This window comes from Hyla sarda, unplaced genomic scaffold (genome assembly GCF_029499605.1).
Source record: "Hyla sarda isolate aHylSar1 unplaced genomic scaffold, aHylSar1.hap1 scaffold_2998, whole genome shotgun sequence".
NCBI lineage: Eukaryota > Metazoa > Chordata > Amphibia > Anura > Hylidae > Hyla > Hyla sarda.
The window spans coordinates 1-24,725 of NW_026609714.1; the positions used below are offsets into that span (position 1 = coordinate 1).

Here is a 24,725-nt window from a genome sequence, read left to right on the forward strand (position 1 = left end):
TATATATATATATATATATATATATATATATATATGCGCACACACACACATAGATATAAACGTATTCTCCGTTGAGATATTGCAGCCGCTGCTGTGTCCAGGCCCAGGAGCCTTAGCACTGTGCTGTGATGTCACTCAATACCACTGACATCACTAGGTGTAAACAACATCTCTCCTTTGCTGTGTATGTGACTATGGAGCTGTTTGGTGATGTCGTCTATTACGGCCTTCATAGAAGCAACAGGAGATTGTTGCATCCATCTTGAACCCTCAGAACTACAGTGCTATGATGTCACTCACTTCCACAGGCCTTGCAGAGTGTAAACAACAACAACCCAGCTTTGTTGTGTATGTAACCAAAGGGATTTGTGATGTCACCTAGAACCTTCACAGCAGCGACAGCTTTATGAGGAGCATCAGCACTGCTCTGCCTGAGCAGAACCATCACCGCCATAGGTTGTCAAATAACCCGGATTTAACCCACACAGGTAAGTCCAATGGGGTGCAGGCATGTCCTCTATGCTTACAGCTTCCCGTGGGTGTTGGTTTGATACCGTTTGGGGACAGCCAAGGAGGCATCTGCAGGCAACAAAGGTAGGTGTGTGCTTGTGAGTGTGTTTCCTATGCAGATCCTAAGCCCAGTGTCACATGCAAGTAGGAGGAGTAAGAAGGGTTCCTGGCAAATCCGGGTTATGGATTGCATTTAAAAAGGCCCCGTGGGAGTGCAATGGGCCCCTGTCTTGCTGCTTAGCAATAATGGTATGGGTTTAGGTTCTGCTGTGTGTACTGGTGGTTGACTGCCCCCCAGCCCAGAGTGTGCATGGAAAATTGTCTGGCAGCCTCCCTGACAGCAAGCAGTGATAGTGCCCATGAAGGGGACCTTGTTGGGCCCGCCCCTTTCACGGTTATCGCTTCTCGGCCTTTTGGCTAAGATCAAGTGTAGTATCTGTTCTTATCAGTTTAATATCTGATACGTCCCCTATCTGGGGACCATATATTAAATGGATTTTTGAGAACGGGGGCCGATTTCGAAGCTTGCTTCCGTCGCCCTATGCATTGACCCGATATGGCAGTATCTTCGGGTACAGTGCACCACCCCCTTACAGGGTTAAAAAGAAAGATTCCTACTTTCATTGCTACCTGCTTGCTGGCTAGCCAGCTAGCCAGCCCTGTGGGCCTTGCTGCTGCTGCAGCCAAAAACAAAAGGTGGTGCTGCTGCTGCTTCTTCTGCTGCTTCTGCTTCTGCTTGTGTCTGGCCCCTGTTGGAGCGTCCAGGCACAGGACTTCTGCTGCTGCTGACTAAATGGCCTCCTTAATTGGATCATTTGAGTAGCCAGCACACCTGTGCAGGTAGGGCATGACATGATAGGCAGCTGCCTTGATAGCGGGTGGGTGCTGAATGTTCCTAATTGACAAAATAAGATTAATGCTTATGAAGAAATATAAAATCTCATCCCTTCCCCAATATCGCGCCACACCCCTACCCCTTAATTCCCTGGTTGAACGTGATGGACATATGTCTTTTTTCGACCGTACTAACTATGTAACTATGTAACATAACATGGGGGGGGGGTCTCCTGGCTGTTCACACAGGTGTGTCATTGCTGTACATTGACCATGCATTGCTTCTGTGGTATTGCAAAGGCAAAGACAAATGCTTCCAGCCATCCATTGCACTAATGGATTGGTCATCAGCTGGCTGTCTATGTCCCGCATCAATATAGACCAAAGTACAGAGGGTTAGGCTATGCTATTGTGCACCTACCTGATGCATCAGAAGGTGCGAGGCCCTTGCTAAATTCTGTGCACAGACTTTGAGATCTATGCTTTAGACTGTATCTAAACCTGCTCCAACATGGACTGACATTCTGGCCTACTTTCAGCCGATGCGACTTGTCTGTCGCTGAACAGTCGCTTTTTATGTATTCAGCACCTATGTATAATGTTGTAAAAATGCTCTAGAAGCTAAAGTCGCAGAAATGTCACACATATTTGGCCTGCAACTTTCTGTGCGACAAATTCAGACAGGAAAAATCAGTATAAATCCTTAGAAAATTATCCCCCAGTGTCTCCATCTGCTGGCGGTATTGAATAAGCATTGCTGCACTGATGGGGTATGCATTAGACGAAAAAAAGAAGAAAAAGAAGAATAATACGCCCAGAAAAGAGGCGAAAAGGAGAAAAACGTAAAAAAACGTGAAAAAAAAGTAAGAGGAAGAGAAGGGAAAAAAAGGTGGAAATGGGTTTTAAAAGTGATTTCGGCGGAGAAATATATATATATATATATATATATATATATATATATATATATATATGCGCACACACACACATAGATATAAACGTATTCTCCGTTGAGATATTGCAGCCGCTGCTGTGTCCAGGCCCAGGAGCCTTAGCACTGTGCTGTGATGTCACTCAATACCACTGACATCACTAGGTGTAAACAACATCTCTCCTTTGCTGTGTATGTGACTATGGAGCTGTTTGGTGATGTCGTCTATTACGGCCTTCATAGAAGCAACAGGAGATTGTTGCATCCATCTTGAACCCTCAGAACTACAGTGCTATGATGTCACTCACTTCCACAGGCCTTGCAGAGTGTAAACAACAACAACCCAGCTTTGTTGTGTATGTAACCAAAGGGATTTGTGATGTCACCTAGAACCTTCACAGCAGCGACAGCTTTATGAGGAGCATCAGCACTGCTCTGCCTGAGCAGAACCATCACCGCCATAGGTTGTCAAATAACCCGGATTTAACCCACACAGGTAAGTCCAATGGGGTGCAGGCATGTCCTCTATGCTTACAGCTTCCCGTGGGTGTTGGTTTGATACCGTTTGGGGACAGCCAAGGAGGCATCTGCAGGCAACAAAGGTAGGTGTGTGCTTGTGAGTGTGTTTCCTATGCAGATCCTAAGCCCAGTGTCACATGCAAGTAGGAGGAGTAAGAAGGGTTCCTGGCAAATCCGGGTTATGGATTGCATTTAAAAAGGCCCCGTGGGAGTGCAATGGGCCCCTGTCTTGCTGCTTAGCAATAATGGTATGGGTTTAGGTTCTGCTGTGTGTACTGGTGGTTGACTGCCCCCCAGCCCAGAGTGTGCATGGAAAATTGTCTGGCAGCCTCCCTGACAGCAAGCAGTGATAGTGCCCATGAAGGGGACCTTGTTGGGCCCGCCCCTTTCACGGTTATCGCTTCTCGGCCTTTTGGCTAAGATCAAGTGTAGTATCTGTTCTTATCAGTTTAATATCTGATACGTCCCCTATCTGGGGACCATATATTAAATGGATTTTTGAGAACGGGGGCCGATTTCGAAGCTTGCTTCCGTCGCCCTATGCATTGACCCGATATGGCAGTATCTTCGGGTACAGTGCACCACCCCCTTACAGGGTTAAAAAGAAAGATTCCTACTTTCATTGCTACCTGCTTGCTGGCTAGCCAGCTAGCCAGCCCTGTGGGCCTTGCTGCTGCTGCAGCCAAAAAACAAAAGGTGGTGCTGCTGCTGCTTCTTCTGCTGCTTCTGCTTCTGCTTGTGTCTGGCCCCTGTTGGAGCGTCCAGGCACAGGACTTCTGCTGCTGCTGACTAAATGGCCTCCTTAATTGGATCATTTGAGTAGCCAGCACACCTGTGCAGGTAGGGCATGACATGATAGGCAGCTGCCTTGATAGCGGGGTGGGTGCTGAATGTTCCTAATTGACAAAATAAGATTAATGCTTATGAAGAAATATAAAATCTCATCCCTTCCCCAATATCGCGCCACACCCCTACCCCTTAATTCCCTGGTTGAACGTGATGGACATATGTCTTTTTTCGACCGTACTAACTATGTAACTATGTAACATAACATGGGGGGGGGGTCTCCTGGCTGTTCACACAGGTGTGTCATTGCTGTACATTGACCATGCATTGCTTCTGTGGTATTGCAAAGGCAAAGACAAATGCTTCCAGCCATCCATTGCACTAATGGATTGGTCATCAGCTGGCTGTCTATGTCCCGCATCAATATAGACCAAAGTACAGAGGGTTAGGCTATGCTATTGTGCACCTACCTGATGCATCAGAAGGTGCGAGGCCCTTGCTAAATTCTGTGCACAGACTTTGAGATCTATGCTTTAGACTGTATCTAAACCTGCTCCAACATGGACTGACATTCTGGCCTACTTTCAGCCGATGCGACTTGTCTGTCGCTGAACAGTCGCTTTTTATGTATTCAGCACCTATGTATAATGTTGTAAAAATGCTCTAGAAGCTAAAGTCGCAGAAATGTCACACATATTTGGCCTGCAACTTTCTGTGCGACAAATTCAGACAGGAAAAATCAGTATAAATCCTTAGAAAATTATCCCCCAGTGTCTCCATCTGCTGGCGGTATTGAATAAGCATTGCTGCACTGATGGGGTATGCATTAGACGAAAAAAAAGAAGAAAAAGAAGAATAATACGCCCAGAAAAGAGGCGAAAAGGAGAAAAACGTAAAAAAACGTGAAAAAAAGTAAGAGGAAGAGAAGGGAAAAAAAGGTGGAAATGGGTTTAAAAGTGATTTCGGCGGAGAAATATATATATATATATATATATATATATATATATATATATATGCGCACACACACACATAGATATAAACGTATTCTCCGTTGAGATATTGCAGCCGCTGCTGTGTCCAGGCCCAGGAGCCTTAGCACTGTGCTGTGATGTCACTCAATACCACTGACATCACTAGGTGTAAACAACATCTCTCCTTTGCTGTGTATGTGACTATGGAGCTGTTTGGTGATGTCGTCTATTACGGCCTTCATAGAAGCAACAGGAGATTGTTGCATCCATCTTGAACCCTCAGAACTACAGTGCTATGATGTCACTCACTTCCACAGGCCTTGCAGAGTGTAAACAACAACAACCCAGCTTTGTTGTGTATGTAACCAAAGGGATTTGTGATGTCACCTAGAACCTTCACAGCAGCGACAGCTTTATGAGGAGCATCAGCACTGCTCTGCCTGAGCAGAACCATCACCGCCATAGGTTGTCAAATAACCCGGATTTAACCCACACAGGTAAGTCCAATGGGGTGCAGGCATGTCCTCTATGCTTACAGCTTCCCGTGGGTGTTGGTTTGATACCGTTTGGGGACAGCCAAGGAGGCATCTGCAGGCAACAAAGGTAGGTGTGTGCTTGTGAGTGTGTTTCCTATGCAGATCCTAAGCCCAGTGTCACATGCAAGTAGGAGGAGTAAGAAGGGTTCCTGGCAAATCCGGGTTATGGATTGCATTTAAAAAGGCCCCGTGGGAGTGCAATGGGCCCCTGTCTTGCTGCTTAGCAATAATGGTATGGGTTTAGGTTCTGCTGTGTGTACTGGTGGTTGACTGCCCCCCAGCCCAGAGTGTGCATGGAAAATTGTCTGGCAGCCTCCCTGACAGCAAGCAGTGATAGTGCCCATGAAGGGGACCTTGTTGGGCCCGCCCCTTTCACGGTTATCGCTTCTCGGCCTTTTGGCTAAGATCAAGTGTAGTATCTGTTCTTATCAGTTTAATATCTGATACGTCCCCTATCTGGGGACCATATATTAAATGGATTTTTGAGAACGGGGGCCGATTTCGAAGCTTGCTTCCGTCGCCCTATGCATTGACCCGATATGGCAGTATCTTCGGGTACAGTGCACCACCCCCTTACAGGGTTAAAAAGAAAGATTCCTACTTTCATTGCTACCTGCTTGCTGGCTAGCCAGCTAGCCAGCCCTGTGGGCCTTGCTGCTGCTGCAGCCAAAAAACAAAAGGTGGTGCTGCTGCTGCTTCTTCTGCTGCTTCTGCTTCTGCTTGTGTCTGGCCCCTGTTGGAGCGTCCAGGCACAGGACTTCTGCTGCTGCTGACTAAATGGCCTCCTTAATTGGATCATTTGAGTAGCCAGCACACCTGTGCAGGTAGGGCATGACATGATAGGCAGCTGCCTTGATAGCGGGTGGGTGCTGAATGTTCCTAATTGACAAAATAAGATTAATGCTTATGAAGAAATATAAAATCTCATCCCTTCCCCAATATCGCGCCACACCCCTACCCCTTAATTCCCTGGTTGAACGTGATGGACATATGTCTTTTTTCGACCGTACTAACTATGTAACTATGTAACATAACATGGGGGGGGGGTCTCCTGGCTGTTCACACAGGTGTGTCATTGCTGTACATTGACCATGCATTGCTTCTGTGGTATTGCAAAGGCAAAGACAAATGCTTCCAGCCATCCATTGCACTAATGGATTGGTCATCAGCTGGCTGTCTATGTCCCGCATCAATATAGACCAAAGTACAGAGGGTTAGGCTATGCTATTGTGCACCTACCTGATGCATCAGAAGGTGCGAGGCCCTTGCTAAATTCTGTGCACAGACTTTGAGATCTATGCTTTAGACTGTATCTAAACCTGCTCCAACATGGACTGACATTCTGGCCTACTTTCAGCCGATGCGACTTGTCTGTCGCTGAACAGTCGCTTTTTATGTATTCAGCACCTATGTATAATGTTGTAAAAATGCTCTAGAAGCTAAAGTCGCAGAAATGTCACACATATTTGGCCTGCAACTTTCTGTGCGACAAATTCAGACAGGAAAAATCAGTATAAATCCTTAGAAAATTATCCCCCAGTGTCTCCATCTGCTGGCGGTATTGAATAAGCATTGCTGCACTGATGGGGTATGCATTAGACGAAAAAAAAGAAGAAAAAGAAGAATAATACGCCCAGAAAAGAGGCGAAAAGGAGAAAAACGTAAAAAAACGTGAAAAAAAAGTAAGAGGAAGAGAAGGGAAAAAAAGGTGGAAATGGGTTTAAAAGTGATTTCGGCGGAGAAATATATATATATATATATATATATATATATATATATATATATATATATATGCGCACACACACACATAGATATAAACGTATTCTCCGTTGAGATATTGCAGCCGCTGCTGTGTCCAGGCCCAGGAGCCTTAGCACTGTGCTGTGATGTCACTCAATACCACTGACATCACTAGGTGTAAACAACATCTCTCCTTTGCTGTGTATGTGACTATGGAGCTGTTTGGTGATGTCGTCTATTACGGCCTTCATAGAAGCAACAGGAGATTGTTGCATCCATCTTGAACCCTCAGAACTACAGTGCTATGATGTCACTCACTTCCACAGGCCTTGCAGAGTGTAAACAACAACAACCCAGCTTTGTTGTGTATGTAACCAAAGGGATTTGTGATGTCACCTAGAACCTTCACAGCAGCGACAGCTTTATGAGGAGCATCAGCACTGCTCTGCCTGAGCAGAACCATCACCGCCATAGGTTGTCAAATAACCCGGATTTAACCCACACAGGTAAGTCCAATGGGGTGCAGGCATGTCCTCTATGCTTACAGCTTCCCGTGGGTGTTGGTTTGATACCGTTTGGGGACAGCCAAGGAGGCATCTGCAGGCAACAAAGGTAGGTGTGTGCTTGTGAGTGTGTTTCCTATGCAGATCCTAAGCCCAGTGTCACATGCAAGTAGGAGGAGTAAGAAGGGTTCCTGGCAAATCCGGGTTATGGATTGCATTTAAAAAGGCCCCGTGGGAGTGCAATGGGCCCCTGTCTTGCTGCTTAGCAATAATGGTATGGGTTTAGGTTCTGCTGTGTGTACTGGTGGTTGACTGCCCCCCAGCCCAGAGTGTGCATGGAAAATTGTCTGGCAGCCTCCCTGACAGCAAGCAGTGATAGTGCCCATGAAGGGGACCTTGTTGGGCCCGCCCCTTTCACGGTTATCGCTTCTCGGCCTTTTGGCTAAGATCAAGTGTAGTATCTGTTCTTATCAGTTTAATATCTGATACGTCCCCTATCTGGGGACCATATATTAAATGGATTTTTGAGAACGGGGGCCGATTTCGAAGCTTGCTTCCGTCGCCCTATGCATTGACCCGATATGGCAGTATCTTCGGGTACAGTGCACCACCCCCTTACAGGGTTAAAAAGAAAGATTCCTACTTTCATTGCTACCTGCTTGCTGGCTAGCCAGCTAGCCAGCCCTGTGGGCCTTGCTGCTGCTGCAGCCAAAAAACAAAAGGTGGTGCTGCTGCTGCTTCTTCTGCTGCTTCTGCTTCTGCTTGTGTCTGGCCCCTGTTGGAGCGTCCAGGCACAGGACTTCTGCTGCTGCTGACTAAATGGCCTCCTTAATTGGATCATTTGAGTAGCCAGCACACCTGTGCAGGTAGGGCATGACATGATAGGCAGCTGCCTTGATAGCGGGTGGGTGCTGAATGTTCCTAATTGACAAAATAAGATTAATGCTTATGAAGAAATATAAAATCTCATCCCTTCCCCAATATCGCGCCACACCCCTACCCCTTAATTCCCTGGTTGAACGTGATGGACATATGTCTTTTTTCGACCGTACTAACTATGTAACTATGTAACATAACATGGGGGGGGGGTCTCCTGGCTGTTCACACAGGTGTGTCATTGCTGTACATTGACCATGCATTGCTTCTGTGGTATTGCAAAGGCAAAGACAAATGCTTCCAGCCATCCATTGCACTAATGGATTGGTCATCAGCTGGCTGTCTATGTCCCGCATCAATATAGACCAAAGTACAGAGGGTTAGGCTATGCTATTGTGCACCTACCTGATGCATCAGAAGGTGCGAGGCCCTTGCTAAATTCTGTGCACAGACTTTGAGATCTATGCTTTAGACTGTATCTAAACCTGCTCCAACATGGACTGACATTCTGGCCTACTTTCAGCCGATGCGACTTGTCTGTCGCTGAACAGTCGCTTTTTATGTATTCAGCACCTATGTATAATGTTGTAAAAATGCTCTAGAAGCTAAAGTCGCAGAAATGTCACACATATTTGGCCTGCAACTTTCTGTGCGACAAATTCAGACAGGAAAAATCAGTATAAATCCTTAGAAAATTATCCCCCAGTGTCTCCATCTGCTGGCGGTATTGAATAAGCATTGCTGCACTGATGGGGTATGCATTAGACGAAAAAAAAGAAGAAAAAGAAGAATAATACGCCCAGAAAAGAGGCGAAAAGGAGAAAAACGTAAAAAAACGTGAAAAAAAAGTAAGAGGAAGAGAAGGGAAAAAAAGGTGGAAATGGGTTTAAAAGTGATTTCGGCGGAGAAATATATATATATATATATATATATATATATATATATATATATGCGCACACACACACATAGATATAAACGTATTCTCCGTTGAGATATTGCAGCCGCTGCTGTGTCCAGGCCCAGGAGCCTTAGCACTGTGCTGTGATGTCACTCAATACCACTGACATCACTAGGTGTAAACAACATCTCTCCTTTGCTGTGTATGTGACTATGGAGCTGTTTGGTGATGTCGTCTATTACGGCCTTCATAGAAGCAACAGGAGATTGTTGCATCCATCTTGAACCCTCAGAACTACAGTGCTATGATGTCACTCACTTCCACAGGCCTTGCAGAGTGTAAACAACAACAACCCAGCTTTGTTGTGTATGTAACCAAAGGGATTTGTGATGTCACCTAGAACCTTCACAGCAGCGACAGCTTTATGAGGAGCATCAGCACTGCTCTGCCTGAGCAGAACCATCACCGCCATAGGTTGTCAAATAACCCGGATTTAACCCACACAGGTAAGTCCAATGGGGTGCAGGCATGTCCTCTATGCTTACAGCTTCCCGTGGGTGTTGGTTTGATACCGTTTGGGGACAGCCAAGGAGGCATCTGCAGGCAACAAAGGTAGGTGTGTGCTTGTGAGTGTGTTTCCTATGCAGATCCTAAGCCCAGTGTCACATGCAAGTAGGAGGAGTAAGAAGGGTTCCTGGCAAATCCGGGTTATGGATTGCATTTAAAAAGGCCCCGTGGGAGTGCAATGGGCCCCTGTCTTGCTGCTTAGCAATAATGGTATGGGTTTAGGTTCTGCTGTGTGTACTGGTGGTTGACTGCCCCCCAGCCCAGAGTGTGCATGGAAAATTGTCTGGCAGCCTCCCTGACAGCAAGCAGTGATAGTGCCCATGAAGGGGACCTTGTTGGGCCCCGCCCCTTTCACGGTTATCGCTTCTCGGCCTTTTGGCTAAGATCAAGTGTAGTATCTGTTCTTATCAGTTTAATATCTGATACGTCCCCTATCTGGGGACCATATATTAAATGGATTTTTGAGAACGGGGGGCCGATTTCGAAGCTTGCTTCCGTCGCCCTATGCATTGACCCGATATGGCAGTATCTTCGGGTACAGTGCACCACCCCCTTACAGGGTTAAAAAGAAAGATTCCTACTTTCATTGCTACCTGCTTGCTGGCTAGCCAGCTAGCCAGCCCTGTGGGCCTTGCTGCTGCTGCAGCCAAAAAACAAAAGGTGGTGCTGCTGCTGCTTCTTCTGCTGCTTCTGCTTCTGCTTGTGTCTGGCCCCTGTTGGAGCGTCCAGGCACAGGACTTCTGCTGCTGCTGACTAAATGGCCTCCTTAATTGGATCATTTGAGTAGCCAGCACACCTGTGCAGGTAGGGCATGACATGATAGGCAGCTGCCTTGATAGCGGGTGGGTGCTGAATGTTCCTAATTGACAAAATAAGATTAATGCTTATGAAGAAATATAAAATCTCATCCCTTCCCCAATATCGCGCCACACCCCTACCCCTTAATTCCCTGGTTGAACGTGATGGACATATGTCTTTTTTCGACCGTACTAACTATGTAACTATGTAACATAACATGGGGGGGGGGTCTCCTGGCTGTTCACACAGGTGTGTCATTGCTGTACATTGACCATGCATTGCTTCTGTGGTATTGCAAAGGCAAAGACAAATGCTTCCAGCCATCCATTGCACTAATGGATTGGTCATCAGCTGGCTGTCTATGTCCCGCATCAATATAGACCAAAGTACAGAGGGTTAGGCTATGCTATTGTGCACCTACCTGATGCATCAGAAGGTGCGAGGCCCTTGCTAAATTCTGTGCACAGACTTTGAGATCTATGCTTTAGACTGTATCTAAACCTGCTCCAACATGGACTGACATTCTGGCCTACTTTCAGCCGATGCGACTTGTCTGTCGCTGAACAGTCGCTTTTTATGTATTCAGCACCTATGTATAATGTTGTAAAAATGCTCTAGAAGCTAAAGTCGCAGAAATGTCACACATATTTGGCCTGCAACTTTCTGTGCGACAAATTCAGACAGGAAAAATCAGTATAAATCCTTAGAAAATTATCCCCCAGTGTCTCCATCTGCTGGCGGTATTGAATAAGCATTGCTGCACTGATGGGGTATGCATTAGACGAAAAAAAAGAAGAAAAAGAAGAATAATACGCCCAGAAAAGAGGCGAAAAGGAGAAAAACGTAAAAAAACGTGAAAAAAAAGTAAGAGGAAGAGAAGGGAAAAAAAGGTGGAAATGGGTTTAAAAGTGATTTCGGCGGAGAAATATATATATATATATATATATATATATATATATATATATGCGCACACACACACATAGATATAAACGTATTCTCCGTTGAGATATTGCAGCCGCTGCTGTGTCCAGGCCCAGGAGCCTTAGCACTGTGCTGTGATGTCACTCAATACCACTGACATCACTAGGTGTAAACAACATCTCTCCTTTGCTGTGTATGTGACTATGGAGCTGTTTGGTGATGTCGTCTATTACGGCCTTCATAGAAGCAACAGGAGATTGTTGCATCCATCTTGAACCCTCAGAACTACAGTGCTATGATGTCACTCACTTCCACAGGCCTTGCAGAGTGTAAACAACAACAACCCAGCTTTGTTGTGTATGTAACCAAAGGGATTTGTGATGTCACCTAGAACCTTCACAGCAGCGACAGCTTTATGAGGAGCATCAGCACTGCTCTGCCTGAGCAGAACCATCACCGCCATAGGTTGTCAAATAACCCGGATTTAACCCACACAGGTAAGTCCAATGGGGTGCAGGCATGTCCTCTATGCTTACAGCTTCCCGTGGGTGTTGGTTTGATACCGTTTGGGGACAGCCAAGGAGGCATCTGCAGGCAACAAAGGTAGGTGTGTGCTTGTGAGTGTGTTTCCTATGCAGATCCTAAGCCCAGTGTCACATGCAAGTAGGAGGAGTAAGAAGGGTTCCTGGCAAATCCGGGTTATGGATTGCATTTAAAAAGGCCCCGTGGGAGTGCAATGGGCCCCTGTCTTGCTGCTTAGCAATAATGGTATGGGTTTAGGTTCTGCTGTGTGTACTGGTGGTTGACTGCCCCCCAGCCCAGAGTGTGCATGGAAAATTGTCTGGCAGCCTCCCTGACAGCAAGCAGTGATAGTGCCCATGAAGGGGACCTTGTTGGGCCCGCCCCTTTCACGGTTATCGCTTCTCGGCCTTTTGGCTAAGATCAAGTGTAGTATCTGTTCTTATCAGTTTAATATCTGATACGTCCCCTATCTGGGGACCATATATTAAATGGATTTTTGAGAACGGGGGCCGATTTCGAAGCTTGCTTCCGTCGCCCTATGCATTGACCCGATATGGCAGTATCTTCGGGTACAGTGCACCACCCCCTTACAGGGTTAAAAAGAAAGATTCCTACTTTCATTGCTACCTGCTTGCTGGCTAGCCAGCTAGCCAGCCCTGTGGGCCTTGCTGCTGCTGCAGCCAAAAAACAAAAGGTGGTGCTGCTGCTGCTTCTTCTGCTGCTTCTGCTTCTGCTTGTGTCTGGCCCCTGTTGGAGCGTCCAGGCACAGGACTTCTGCTGCTGCTGACTAAATGGCCTCCTTAATTGGATCATTTGAGTAGCCAGCACACCTGTGCAGGTAGGGCATGACATGATAGGCAGCTGCCTTGATAGCGGGTGGGTGCTGAATGTTCCTAATTGACAAAATAAGATTAATGCTTATGAAGAAATATAAAATCTCATCCCTTCCCCAATATCGCGCCACACCCCTACCCCTTAATTCCCTGGTTGAACGTGATGGACATATGTCTTTTTTCGACCGTACTAACTATGTAACTATGTAACATAACATGGGGGGGGGGTCTCCTGGCTGTTCACACAGGTGTGTCATTGCTGTACATTGACCATGCATTGCTTCTGTGGTATTGCAAAGGCAAAGACAAATGCTTCCAGCCATCCATTGCACTAATGGATTGGTCATCAGCTGGCTGTCTATGTCCCGCATCAATATAGACCAAAGTACAGAGGGTTAGGCTATGCTATTGTGCACCTACCTGATGCATCAGAAGGTGCGAGGCCCTTGCTAAATTCTGTGCACAGACTTTGAGATCTATGCTTTAGACTGTATCTAAACCTGCTCCAACATGGACTGACATTCTGGCCTACTTTCAGCCGATGCGACTTGTCTGTCGCTGAACAGTCGCTTTTTATGTATTCAGCACCTATGTATAATGTTGTAAAAATGCTCTAGAAGCTAAAGTCGCAGAAATGTCACACATATTTGGCCTGCAACTTTCTGTGCGACAAATTCAGACAGGAAAAATCAGTATAAATCCTTAGAAAATTATCCCCCAGTGTCTCCATCTGCTGGCGGTATTGAATAAGCATTGCTGCACTGATGGGGTATGCATTAGACGAAAAAAAAGAAGAAAAAGAAGAATAATACGCCCAGAAAAGAGGCGAAAAGGAGAAAAACGTAAAAAAACGTGAAAAAAAAGTAAGAGGAAGAGAAGGGAAAAAAAGGTGGAAATGGGTTTAAAAGTGATTTCGGCGGAGAAATATATATATATATATATATATATATATATATATATATATATATATATGCGCACACACACACATAGATATAAACGTATTCTCCGTTGAGATATTGCAGCCGCTGCTGTGTCCAGGCCCAGGAGCCTTAGCACTGTGCTGTGATGTCACTCAATACCACTGACATCACTAGGTGTAAACAACATCTCTCCTTTGCTGTGTATGTGACTATGGAGCTGTTTGGTGATGTCGTCTATTACGGCCTTCATAGAAGCAACAGGAGATTGTTGCATCCATCTTGAACCCTCAGAACTACAGTGCTATGATGTCACTCACTTCCACAGGCCTTGCAGAGTGTAAACAACAACAACCCAGCTTTGTTGTGTATGTAACCAAAGGGATTTGTGATGTCACCTAGAACCTTCACAGCAGCGACAGCTTTATGAGGAGCATCAGCACTGCTCTGCCTGAGCAGAACCATCACCGCCATAGGTTGTCAAATAACCCGGATTTAACCCACACAGGTAAGTCCAATGGGGTGCAGGCATGTCCTCTATGCTTACAGCTTCCCGTGGGTGTTGGTTTGATACCGTTTGGGGACAGCCAAGGAGGCATCTGCAGGCAACAAAGGTAGGTGTGTGCTTGTGAGTGTGTTTCCTATGCAGATCCTAAGCCCAGTGTCACATGCAAGTAGGAGGAGTAAGAAGGGTTCCTGGCAAATCCGGGTTATGGATTGCATTTAAAAAGGCCCCGTGGGAGTGCAATGGGCCCCTGTCTTGCTGCTTAGCAATAATGGTATGGGTTTAGGTTCTGCTGTGTGTACTGGTGGTTGACTGCCCCCCAGCCCAGAGTGTGCATGGAAAATTGTCTGGCAGCCTCCCTGACAGCAAGCAGTGATAGTGCCCATGAAGGGGACCTTGTTGGGCCCGCCCCTTTCACGGTTATCGCTTCTCGGCCTTTTGGCTAAGATCAAGTGTAGTATCTGTTCTTATCAGTTTAATATCTGATACGTCCCCTATCTGGGGACCATATATTAAATGGATTTTTGAGAACGGGGGCCGATTTCGAAGCTTGCTTCCGTCGCCCTATGCATTGACCCGATATGGCAGTATCTTCGGGTACAGTGCACCACCCCCTTACAGGGTTAAAAAGAAAGATTCCTACTTTCATTGCTACCTGCTTGCTGGCTAGCCAGCTAGCCAGCCCTGTGGGCCTTGCTGCTGCTGCAGCCAAAAAACAAAAGGTGGTGCTGCTGCTGCTTCTTCTGCTGCTTCTGCTTCTGCTTGTGTCTGGCCCCTGTTGGAGCGTCCAGGCACAGGACTTCTGCTGCTGCTGACTAAATGGCCTCCTTAATTGGATCATTTGAGTAGCCAGCACACCTGTGCAGGTAGGGCATGACATGATAGGCAGCTGCCTTGATAGCGGGTGGGTGCTGAATGTTCCTAATTGACAAAATAAGATTAATGCTTATGAAGAAATATAAAATCTCATCCCTTCCCCAATATCGCGCCACACCCCTACCCCTTAATTCCCTGGTTGAACGTGATGGACATATGTCTTTTTTCGACCGTACTAACTATGTAACTATGTAACATAACATGGGGGGGGGGTCTCCTGGCTGTTCACACAGGTGTGTCATTGCTGTACATTGACCATGCATTGCTTCTGTGGTATTGCAAAGGCAAAGACAAATGCTTCCAGCCATCCATTGCACTAATGGATTGGTCATCAGCTGGCTGTCTATGTCCCGCATCAATATAGACCAAAGTACAGAGGGTTAGGCTATGCTATTGTGCACCTACCTGATGCATCAGAAGGTGCGAGGCCCTTGCTAAATTCTGTGCACAGACTTTGAGATCTATGCTTTAGACTGTATCTAAACCTGCTCCAACATGGACTGACATTCTGGCCTACTTTCAGCCGATGCGACTTGTCTGTCGCTGAACAGTCGCTTTTTATGTATTCAGCACCTATGTATAATGTTGTAAAAATGCTCTAGAAGCTAAAGTCGCAGAAATGTCACACATATTTGGCCTGCAACTTTCTGTGCGACAAATTCAGACAGGAAAAATCAGTATAAATCCTTAGAAAATTATCCCCCAGTGTCTCCATCTGCTGGCGGTATTGAATAAGCATTGCTGCACTGATGGGGTATGCATTAGACGAAAAAAAAGAAGAAAAAGAAGAATAATACGCCCAGAAAAGAGGCGAAAAGGAGAAAAACGTAAAAAAACGTGAAAAAAAAGTAAGAGGAAGAGAAGGGAAAAAAAGGTGGAAATGGGTTTAAAAGTGATTTCGGCGGAGAAATATATATATATATATATATATATATATATATATATATATATATGCGCACACACACACATAGATATAAACGTATTCTCCGTTGAGATATTGCAGCCGCTGCTGTGTCCAGGCCCAGGAGCCTTAGCACTGTGCTGTGATGTCACTCAATACCACTGACATCACTAGGTGTAAACAACATCTCTCCTTTGCTGTGTATGTGACTATGGAGCTGTTTGGTGATGTTGTCTATTACGGCCTTCATAGAAGCAACAGGAGATTGTTGCATCCATCTTGAACCCTCAGAACTACAGTGCTATGATGTCACTCACTTCCACAGGCCTTGCAGAGTGTAAACAACAACAACCCAGCTTTGTTGTGTATGTAACCAAAGGGATTTGTGATGTCACCTAGAACCTTCACAGCAGCGACAGCTTTATGAGGAGCATCAGCACTGCTCTGCCTGAGCAGAACCATCACCGCCATAGGTTGTCAAATAACCCGGATTTAACCCACACAGGTAAGTCCAATGGGGTGCAGGCATGTCCTCTATGCTTACAGCTTCCCGTGGGTGTTGGTTTGATACCGTTTGGGGACAGCCAAGGAGGCATCTGCAGGCAACAAAGGTAGGTGTGTGCTTGTGAGTGTGTTTCCTATGCAGATCCTAAGCCCAGTGTCACATGCAAGTAGGAGGAGTAAGAAGGGTTCCTGGCAAATCCGGGTTATGGATTGCATTTAAAAAGGCCCCGTGGGAGTGCAATGGGCCCCTGTCTTGCTGCTTAGCAATAATGGTATGGGTTTAGGTTCTGCTGTGTGTACTGGTGGTTGACTGCCCCCCAGCCCAGAGTGTGCATGGAAAATTGTCTGGCAGCCTCCCTGACAGCAAGCAGTGATAGTGCCCATGAAGGGGACCTTGTTGGGCCCGCCCCTTTCACGGTTATCGCTTCTCGGCCTTTTGGCTAAGATCAAGTGTAGTATCTGTTCTTATCAGTTTAATATCTGATACGTCCCCTATCTGGGGACCATATATTAAATGGATTTTTGAGAACGGGGGCCGATTTCGAAGCTTGCTTCCGTCGCCCTATGCATTGACCCGATATGGCAGTATCTTCGGGTACAGTGCACCACCCCCTTACAGGGTTAAAAAGAAAGATTCCTACTTTCATTGCTACCTGCTTGCTGGCTAGCCAGCTAGCCAGCCCTGTGGGCCTTGCTGCTGCTGCAGCCAAAAAACAAAAGGTGGTGCTGCTGCTGCTTCTTCTGCTGCTTCTGCTTCTGCTTGTGTCTGGCCCCTGTTGGAGCGTCCAGGCACAGGACTTCTGCTGCTGCTGACTAAATGGCCTCCTTAATTGGATCATTTGAGTAGCCAGCACACCTGTGCAGGTAGGGCATGACATGATAGGCAGCTGCCTTGATAGCGGGTGGGTGCTGAATGTTCCTAATTGACAAAATAAGATTAATGCTTATGAAGAAATATAAAATCTCATCCCTTCCCCAATATCGCGCCACACCCCTACCCCTTAATTCCCTGGTTGAACGTGATGGACATATGTCTTTTTTCGACCGTACTAACTATGTAACTATGTAACATAACATGGGGGGGGGGTCTCCTGGCTGTTCACACAGGTGTGTCATTGCTGTACATTGACCATGCATTGCTTCTGTGGTATTGCAAAGGCAAAGACAAATGCTTCCAGCCATCCATTGCACTAATGGATTGGTCATCAGCTGGCTGTCTATGTCCCGCATCAATATAGACCAAAGTACAGAGGGTTAGGCTATGCTATTGTGCACCTACCTGATGCATCAGAAGGTGCGAGGCCCTTGCTAAATTCTGTGCACAGACTTTGAGATCTATGCTTTAGACTGTATCTAAACCTGCTCCAACATGGACTGACATTCTGGCCTACTTTCAGCCGATGCGACTTGTCTGTCGCTGAACAGTCGCTTTTTATGTATTCAGCACCTATGTATAATGTTGTAAAAATGCTCTAGAAGCTAAAGTCGCAGAAATGTCACACATATTTGGCCTGCAACTTTCTGTGCGACAAATTCAGACAGGAAAAATCAGTATAAATCCTTAGAAAATTATCCCCCAGTGTCTCCATCTGCTGGCGGTATTGAATAAGCATTGCTGCACTGATGGGGTATGCATTAGACGAAAAAAAAGAAGAAAAAGAAGAATAATACGCCCAGAAAAGAGGCGAAAAGGAGAAAAACGTAAAAAAACGTGAAAAAAAAGTAAGAGGAAGAGAAGGGAAAAAAAGGTGGAAATGGGTTTAAAAGTGATTTCGGCGGAGAAATATATATATATATATATATATATATATATATATATATATGCGCACACACACACATAGATATAAACGTATTCTCCGTTGAGATATTGCAGCCGCTGCTGTGTCCAGGCCCAGGAGCCTTAGCACTGTGCTGTGATGTCACTCAATACCACTGACATCACTAGGTGTAAACAACATCTCTCCTTTGCTGTGTATGTGACTATGGAGCTGTTTGGTGATGTCGTCTATTACGGCCTTCATAGAAGCAACAGGAGATTGTTGCATCCATCTTGAACCCTCAGAACTACAGTGCTATGATGTCACTCACTTCCACAGGCCTTGCAGAGTGTAAACAACAACAACCCAGCTTTGTTGTGTATGTAACCAAAGGGATTTGTGATGTCACCTAGAACCTTCACAGCAGCGACAGCTTTATGAGGAGCATCAGCACTGCTCTGCCTGAGCAGAACCATCACCGCCATAGGTTGTCAAATAACCCGGATTTAACCCACACAGGTAAGTCCAATGGGGTGCAGGCATGTCCTCTATGCTTACAGCTTCCCGTGGGTGTTGGTTTGATACCGTTTGGGGACAGCCAAGGAGGCATCTGCAGGCAACAAAGGTAGGTGTGTGCTTGTGAGTGTGTTTCCTATGCAGATCCTAAGCCCAGTGTCACATGCAAGTAGGAGGAGTAAGAAGGGTTCCTGGCAAATCCGGGTTATGGATTGCATTTAAAAAGGCCCCGTGGGAGTGCAATGGGCCCCTGTCTTGCTGCTTAGCAATAATGGTATGGGTTTAGGTTCTGCTGTGTGTACTGGTGGTTGACTGCCCCCCAGCCCAGAGTGTGCATGGAAAATTGTCTGGCAGCCTCCCTGACAGCAAGCAGTGATAGTGCCCATGAAGGGGACCTTGTTGGGCCCGCCCCTTTCACGGTTATCGCTTCTCGGCCTTTTGGCTAAGATCAAGTGTAGTATCTGTTCTTATCAGTTTAATATCTGATACGTCCCCTATCTGGGGACCATATATTAAATGGATTTTTGAGAACGGGGGCCGATTTCGAAGCTTGCTTCCGTCGCCCTATGCATTGACCCGATATGGCAGTATCTTCGGGTACAGTGCACCACCCCCTTACAGGGTTAAAAAGAAAGATTCCTACTTTCATTGCTACCTGCTTGCTGGCTAGCCAGCTAGCCAGCCCTGTGGGCCTTGCTGCTGCTGCAGCCAAAAAACAAAAGGTGGTGCTGCTGCTGCTTCTTCTGCTGCTTCTGCTTCTGCTTGTGTCTGGCCCCTGTTGGAGCGTCCAGGCACAGGACTTCTGCTGCTGCTGACTAAATGGCCTCCTTAATTGGATCATTTGAGTAGCCAGCACACCTGTGCAGGTAGGGCATGACATGATAGGCAGCTGCCTTGATAGCGGGTGGGTGCTGAATGTTCCTAATTGACAAAATAAGATTAATGCTTATGAAGAAATATAAAATCTCATCCCTTCCCCAATATCGCGCCACACCCCTACCCCTTAATTCCCTGGTTGAACGTGATGGACATATGTCTTTTTTCGACCGTACTAACTATGTAACTATGTAACATAACATGGGGGGGGGGGTCTCCTGGCTGTTCACACAGGTGTGTCATTGCTGTACATTGACCATGCATTGCTTCTGTGGTATTGCAAAGGCAAAGACAAATGCTTCCAGCCATCCATTGCACTAATGGATTGGTCATCAGCTGGCTGTCTATGTCCCGCATCAATATAGACCAAAGTACAGAGGGTTAGGCTATGCTATTGTGCACCTACCTGATGCATCAGAAGGTGCGAGGCCCTTGCTAAATTCTGTGCACAGACTTTGAGATCTATGCTTTAGACTGTATCTAAACCTGCTCCAACATGGACTGACATTCTGGCCTACTTTCAGCCGATGCGACTTGTCTGTCGCTGAACAGTCGCTTTTTATGTATTCAGCACCTATGTATAATGTTGTAAAAATGCTCTAGAAGCTAAAGTCGCAGAAATGTCACACATATTTGGCCTGCAACTTTCTGTGCGACAAATTCAGACAGGAAAAATCAGTATAAATCCTTAGAAAATTATCCCCCAGTGTCTCCATCTGCTGGCGGTATTGAATAAGCATTGCTGCACTGATGGGGTATGCATTAGACGAAAAAAAAGAAGAAAAAGAAGAATAATACGCCCAGAAAAGAGGCGAAAAGGAGAAAAACGTAAAAAAACGTGAAAAAAAAGTAAGAGGAAGAGAAGGGAAAAAAAGGTGGAAATGGGTTTAAAAGTGATTTCGGCGGAGAAATATATATATATATATATATATATATATATATATATATATATGCGCACACACACACATAGATATAAACGTATTCTCCGTTGAGATATTGCAGCCGCTGCTGTGTCCAGGCCCAGGAGCCTTAGCACTGTGCTGTGATGTCACTCAATACCACTGACATCACTAGGTGTAAACAACATCTCTCCTTTGCTGTGTATGTGACTATGGAGCTGTTTGGTGATGTCGTCTATTACGGCCTTCATAGAAGCAACAGGAGATTGTTGCATCCATCTTGAACCCTCAGAACTACAGTGCTATGATGTCACTCACTTCCACAGGCCTTGCAGAGTGTAAACAACAACAACCCAGCTTTGTTGTGTATGTAACCAAAGGGATTTGTGATGTCACCTAGAACCTTCACAGCAGCGACAGCTTTATGAGGAGCATCAGCACTGCTCTGCCTGAGCAGAACCATCACCGCCATAGGTTGTCAAATAACCCGGATTTAACCCACACAGGTAAGTCCAATGGGGTGCAGGCATGTCCTCTATGCTTACAGCTTCCCGTGGGTGTTGGTTTGATACCGTTTGGGGACAGCCAAGGAGGCATCTGCAGGCAACAAAGGTAGGTGTGTGCTTGTGAGTGTGTTTCCTATGCAGATCCTAAGCCCAGTGTCACATGCAAGTAGGAGGAGTAAGAAGGGTTCCTGGCAAATCCGGGTTATGGATTGCATTTAAAAAGGCCCCGTGGGAGTGCAATGGGCCCCTGTCTTGCTGCTTAGCAATAATGGTATGGGTTTAGGTTCTGCTGTGTGTACTGGTGGTTGACTGCCCCCCAGCCCAGAGTGTGCATGGAAAATTGTCTGGCAGCCTCCCTGACAGCAAGCAGTGATAGTGCCCATGAAGGGGACCTTGTTGGGCCCGCCCCTTTCACGGTTATCGCTTCTCGGCCTTTTGGCTAAGATCAAGTGTAGTATCTGTTCTTATCAGTTTAATATCTGATACGTCCCCTATCTGGGGACCATATATTAAATGGATTTTTGAGAACGGGGGCCGATTTCGAAGCTTGCTTCCGTCGCCCTATGCATTGACCCGATATGGCAGTATCTTCGGGTACAGTGCACCACCCCCTTACAGGGTTAAAAAGAAAGATTCCTACTTTCATTGCTACCTGCTTGCTGGCTAGCCAGCTAGCCAGCCCTGTGGGCCTTGCTGCTGCTGCAGCCAAAAAACAAAAGGTGGTGCTGCTGCTGCTTCTTCTGCTGCTTCTGCTTCTGCTTGTGTCTGGCCCCTGTTGGAGCGTCCAGGCACAGGACTTCTGCTGCTGCTGACTAAATGGCCTCCTTAATTGGATCATTTGAGTAGCCAGCACACCTGTGCAGGTAGGGCATGACATGATAGGCAGCTGCCTTGATAGCGGGTGGGTGCTGAATGTTCCTAATTGACAAAATAAGATTAATGCTTATGAAGAAATATAAAATCTCATCCCTTCCCCAATATCGCGCCACACCCCTACCCCTTAATTCCCTGGTTGAACGTGATGGACATATGTCTTTTTTCGACCGTACTAACTATGTAACTATGTAACATAACATGGGGGGGGGGTCTCCTGGCTGTTCACACAGGTGTGTCATTGCTGTACATTGACCATGCATTGCTTCTGTGGTATTGCAAAGGCAAAGACAAATGCTTCCAGCCATCCATTGCACTAATGGATTGGTCATCAGCTGGCTGTCTATGTCCCGCATCAATATAGACCAAAGTACAGAGGGTTAGGCTATGCTATTGTGCACCTACCTGATGCATCAGAAGGTGCGAGGCCCTTGCTAAATTCTGTGCACAGACTTTGAGATCTATGCTTTAGACTGTATCTAAACCTGCTCCAACATGGACTGACATTCTGGCCTACTTTCAGCCGATGCGACTTGTCTGTCGCTGAACAGTCGCTTTTTATGTATTCAGCACCTATGTATAATGTTGTAAAAATGCTCTAGAAGCTAAAGTCGCAGAAATGTCACACATATTTGGCCTGCAACTTTCTGTGCGACAAATTCAGACAGGAAAAATCAGTATAAATCCTTAGAAAATTATCCCCCAGTGTCTCCATCTGCTGGCGGTATTGAATAAGCATTGCTGCACTGATGGGGTATGCATTAGACGAAAAAAAAGAAGAAAAAGAAGAATAATACGCCCAGAAAAGAGGCGAAAAGGAGAAAAACGTAAAAAAACGTGAAAAAAAAGTAAGAGGAAGAGAAGGGAAAAAAAGGTGGAAATGGGTTTAAAAGTGATTTCGGCGGAGAAATATATATATATATATATATATATATATATATATATATATATATATATATGCGCACACACACACATAGATATAAACGTATTCTCCGTTGAGATATTGCAGCCGCTGCTGTGTCCAGGCCCAGGAGCCTTAGCACTGTGCTGTGATGTCACTCAATACCACTGACATCACTAGGTGTAAACAACATCTCTCCTTTGCTGTGTATGTGACTATGGAGCTGTTTGGTGATGTCGTCTATTACGGCCTTCATAGAAGCAACAGGAGATTGTTGCATCCATCTTGAACCCTCAGAACTACAGTGCTATGATGTCACTCACTTCCACAGGCCTTGCAGAGTGTAAACAACAACAACCCAGCTTTGTTGTGTATGTAACCAAAGGGATTTGTGATGTCACCTAGAACCTTCACAGCAGCGACAGCTTTATGAGGAGCATCAGCACTGCTCTGCCTGAGCAGAACCATCACCGCCATAGGTTGTCAAATAACCCGGATTTAACCCACACAGGTAAGTCCAATGGGGTGCAGGCATGTCCTCTATGCTTACAGCTTCCCGTGGGTGTTGGTTTGATACCGTTTGGGGACAGCCAAGGAGGCATCTGCAGGCAACAAAGGTAGGTGTGTGCTTGTGAGTGTGTTTCCTATGCAGATCCTAAGCCCAGTGTCACATGCAAGTAGGAGGAGTAAGAAGGGTTCCTGGCAAATCCGGGTTATGGATTGCATTTAAAAAGGCCCCGTGGGAGTGCAATGGGCCCCTGTCTTGCTGCTTAGCAATAATGGTATGGGTTTAGGTTCTGCTGTGTGTACTGGTGGTTGACTGCCCCCCAGCCCAGAGTGTGCATGGAAAATTGTCTGGCAGCCTCCCTGACAGCAAGCAGTGATAGTGCCCATGAAGGGGACCTTGTTGGGCCCGCCCCTTTCACGGTTATCGCTTCTCGGCCTTTTGGCTAAGATCAAGTGTAGTATCTGTTCTTATCAGTTTAATATCTGATACGTCCCCTATCTGGGGACCATATATTAAATGGATTTTTGAGAACGGGGGCCGATTTCGAAGCTTGCTTCCGTCGCCCTATGCATTGACCCGATATGGCAGTATCTTCGGGTACAGTGCACCACCCCCTTACAGGGTTAAAAAGAAAGATTCCTACTTTCATTGCTACCTGCTTGCTGGCTAGCCAGCTAGCCAGCCCTGTGGGCCTTGCTGCTGCTGCAGCCAAAAAACAAAAGGTGGTGCTGCTGCTGCTTCTTCTGCTGCTTCTGCTTCTGCTTGTGTCTGGCCCCTGTTGGAGCGTCCAGGCACAGGACTTCTGCTGCTGCTGACTAAATGGCCTCCTTAATTGGATCATTTGAGTAGCCAGCACACCTGTGCAGGTAGGGCATGACATGATAGGCAGCTGCCTTGATAGCGGGTGGGTGCTGAATGTTCCTAATTGACAAAATAAGATTAATGCTTATGAAGAAATATAAAATCTCATCCCTTCCCCAATATCGCGCCACACCCCTACCCCTTAATTCCCTGGTTGAACGTGATGGACATATGTCTTTTTTCGACCGTACTAACTATGTAACTATGTAACATAACATGGGGGGGGGGTCTCCTGGCTGTTCACACAGGTGTGTCATTGCTGTACATTGACCATGCATTGCTTCTGTGGTATTGCAAAGGCAAAGACAAATGCTTCCAGCCATCCATTGCACTAATGGATTGGTCATCAGCTGGCTGTCTATGTCCCGCATCAATATAGACCAAAGTACAGAGGGTTAGGCTATGCTATTGTGCACCTACCTGATGCATCAGAAGGTGCGAGGCCCTTGCTAAATTCTGTGCACAGACTTTGAGATCTATGCTTTAGACTGTATCTAAACCTGCTCCAACATGGACTGACATTCTGGCCTACTTTCAGCCGATGCGACTTGTCTGTCGCTGAACAGTCGCTTTTTATGTATTC

General features: G+C 46.2%; 11 non-coding genes across 11 annotated transcripts; all 11 read left to right on the forward strand.

Annotated features, from left to right (window-relative positions):
- The first annotated feature begins 907 nt into the window (after positions 1-907).
- Positions 908-1,098, forward strand: LOC130327453 (U2 spliceosomal RNA). The gene has a single exon (XR_008871828.1). It is a non-coding gene; the product is annotated as a U2 spliceosomal RNA (small nuclear RNA).
- A 2,089-nt stretch (positions 1,099-3,187) lies between these two features.
- LOC130327461 (U2 spliceosomal RNA) lies at positions 3,188-3,378 on the forward strand. Its single transcript, XR_008871835.1, has one exon. It is a non-coding gene; the product is annotated as a U2 spliceosomal RNA (small nuclear RNA).
- A 2,086-nt stretch (positions 3,379-5,464) lies between these two features.
- LOC130327462 (U2 spliceosomal RNA) lies at positions 5,465-5,655 on the forward strand. Its single transcript, XR_008871836.1, has one exon. It is a non-coding gene; the product is annotated as a U2 spliceosomal RNA (small nuclear RNA).
- A 2,094-nt stretch (positions 5,656-7,749) lies between these two features.
- LOC130327463 (U2 spliceosomal RNA) lies at positions 7,750-7,940 on the forward strand. Its single transcript, XR_008871837.1, has one exon. It is a non-coding gene; the product is annotated as a U2 spliceosomal RNA (small nuclear RNA).
- Positions 7,941-10,027: 2,087 nt separating this feature from the next.
- Positions 10,028-10,219, forward strand: LOC130327460 (U2 spliceosomal RNA). Its single transcript, XR_008871834.1, has one exon. It is a non-coding gene; the product is annotated as a U2 spliceosomal RNA (small nuclear RNA).
- Positions 10,220-12,303: 2,084 nt separating this feature from the next.
- Positions 12,304-12,494, forward strand: LOC130327464 (U2 spliceosomal RNA). The gene has a single exon (XR_008871838.1). It is a non-coding gene; the product is annotated as a U2 spliceosomal RNA (small nuclear RNA).
- Positions 12,495-14,586: 2,092 nt separating this feature from the next.
- LOC130327454 (U2 spliceosomal RNA) lies at positions 14,587-14,777 on the forward strand. The gene has a single exon (XR_008871829.1). It is a non-coding gene; the product is annotated as a U2 spliceosomal RNA (small nuclear RNA).
- A 2,088-nt stretch (positions 14,778-16,865) lies between these two features.
- On the forward strand, positions 16,866-17,056 carry LOC130327455 (U2 spliceosomal RNA). Its single transcript, XR_008871830.1, has one exon. It is a non-coding gene; the product is annotated as a U2 spliceosomal RNA (small nuclear RNA).
- A 2,084-nt stretch (positions 17,057-19,140) lies between these two features.
- On the forward strand, positions 19,141-19,331 carry LOC130327456 (U2 spliceosomal RNA). Its single transcript, XR_008871831.1, has one exon. It is a non-coding gene; the product is annotated as a U2 spliceosomal RNA (small nuclear RNA).
- A 2,087-nt stretch (positions 19,332-21,418) lies between these two features.
- On the forward strand, positions 21,419-21,609 carry LOC130327457 (U2 spliceosomal RNA). The gene has a single exon (XR_008871832.1). It is a non-coding gene; the product is annotated as a U2 spliceosomal RNA (small nuclear RNA).
- Positions 21,610-23,703: 2,094 nt separating this feature from the next.
- Positions 23,704-23,894, forward strand: LOC130327458 (U2 spliceosomal RNA). The gene has a single exon (XR_008871833.1). It is a non-coding gene; the product is annotated as a U2 spliceosomal RNA (small nuclear RNA).
- The last annotated feature ends 831 nt before the right edge of the window (positions 23,895-24,725 follow it).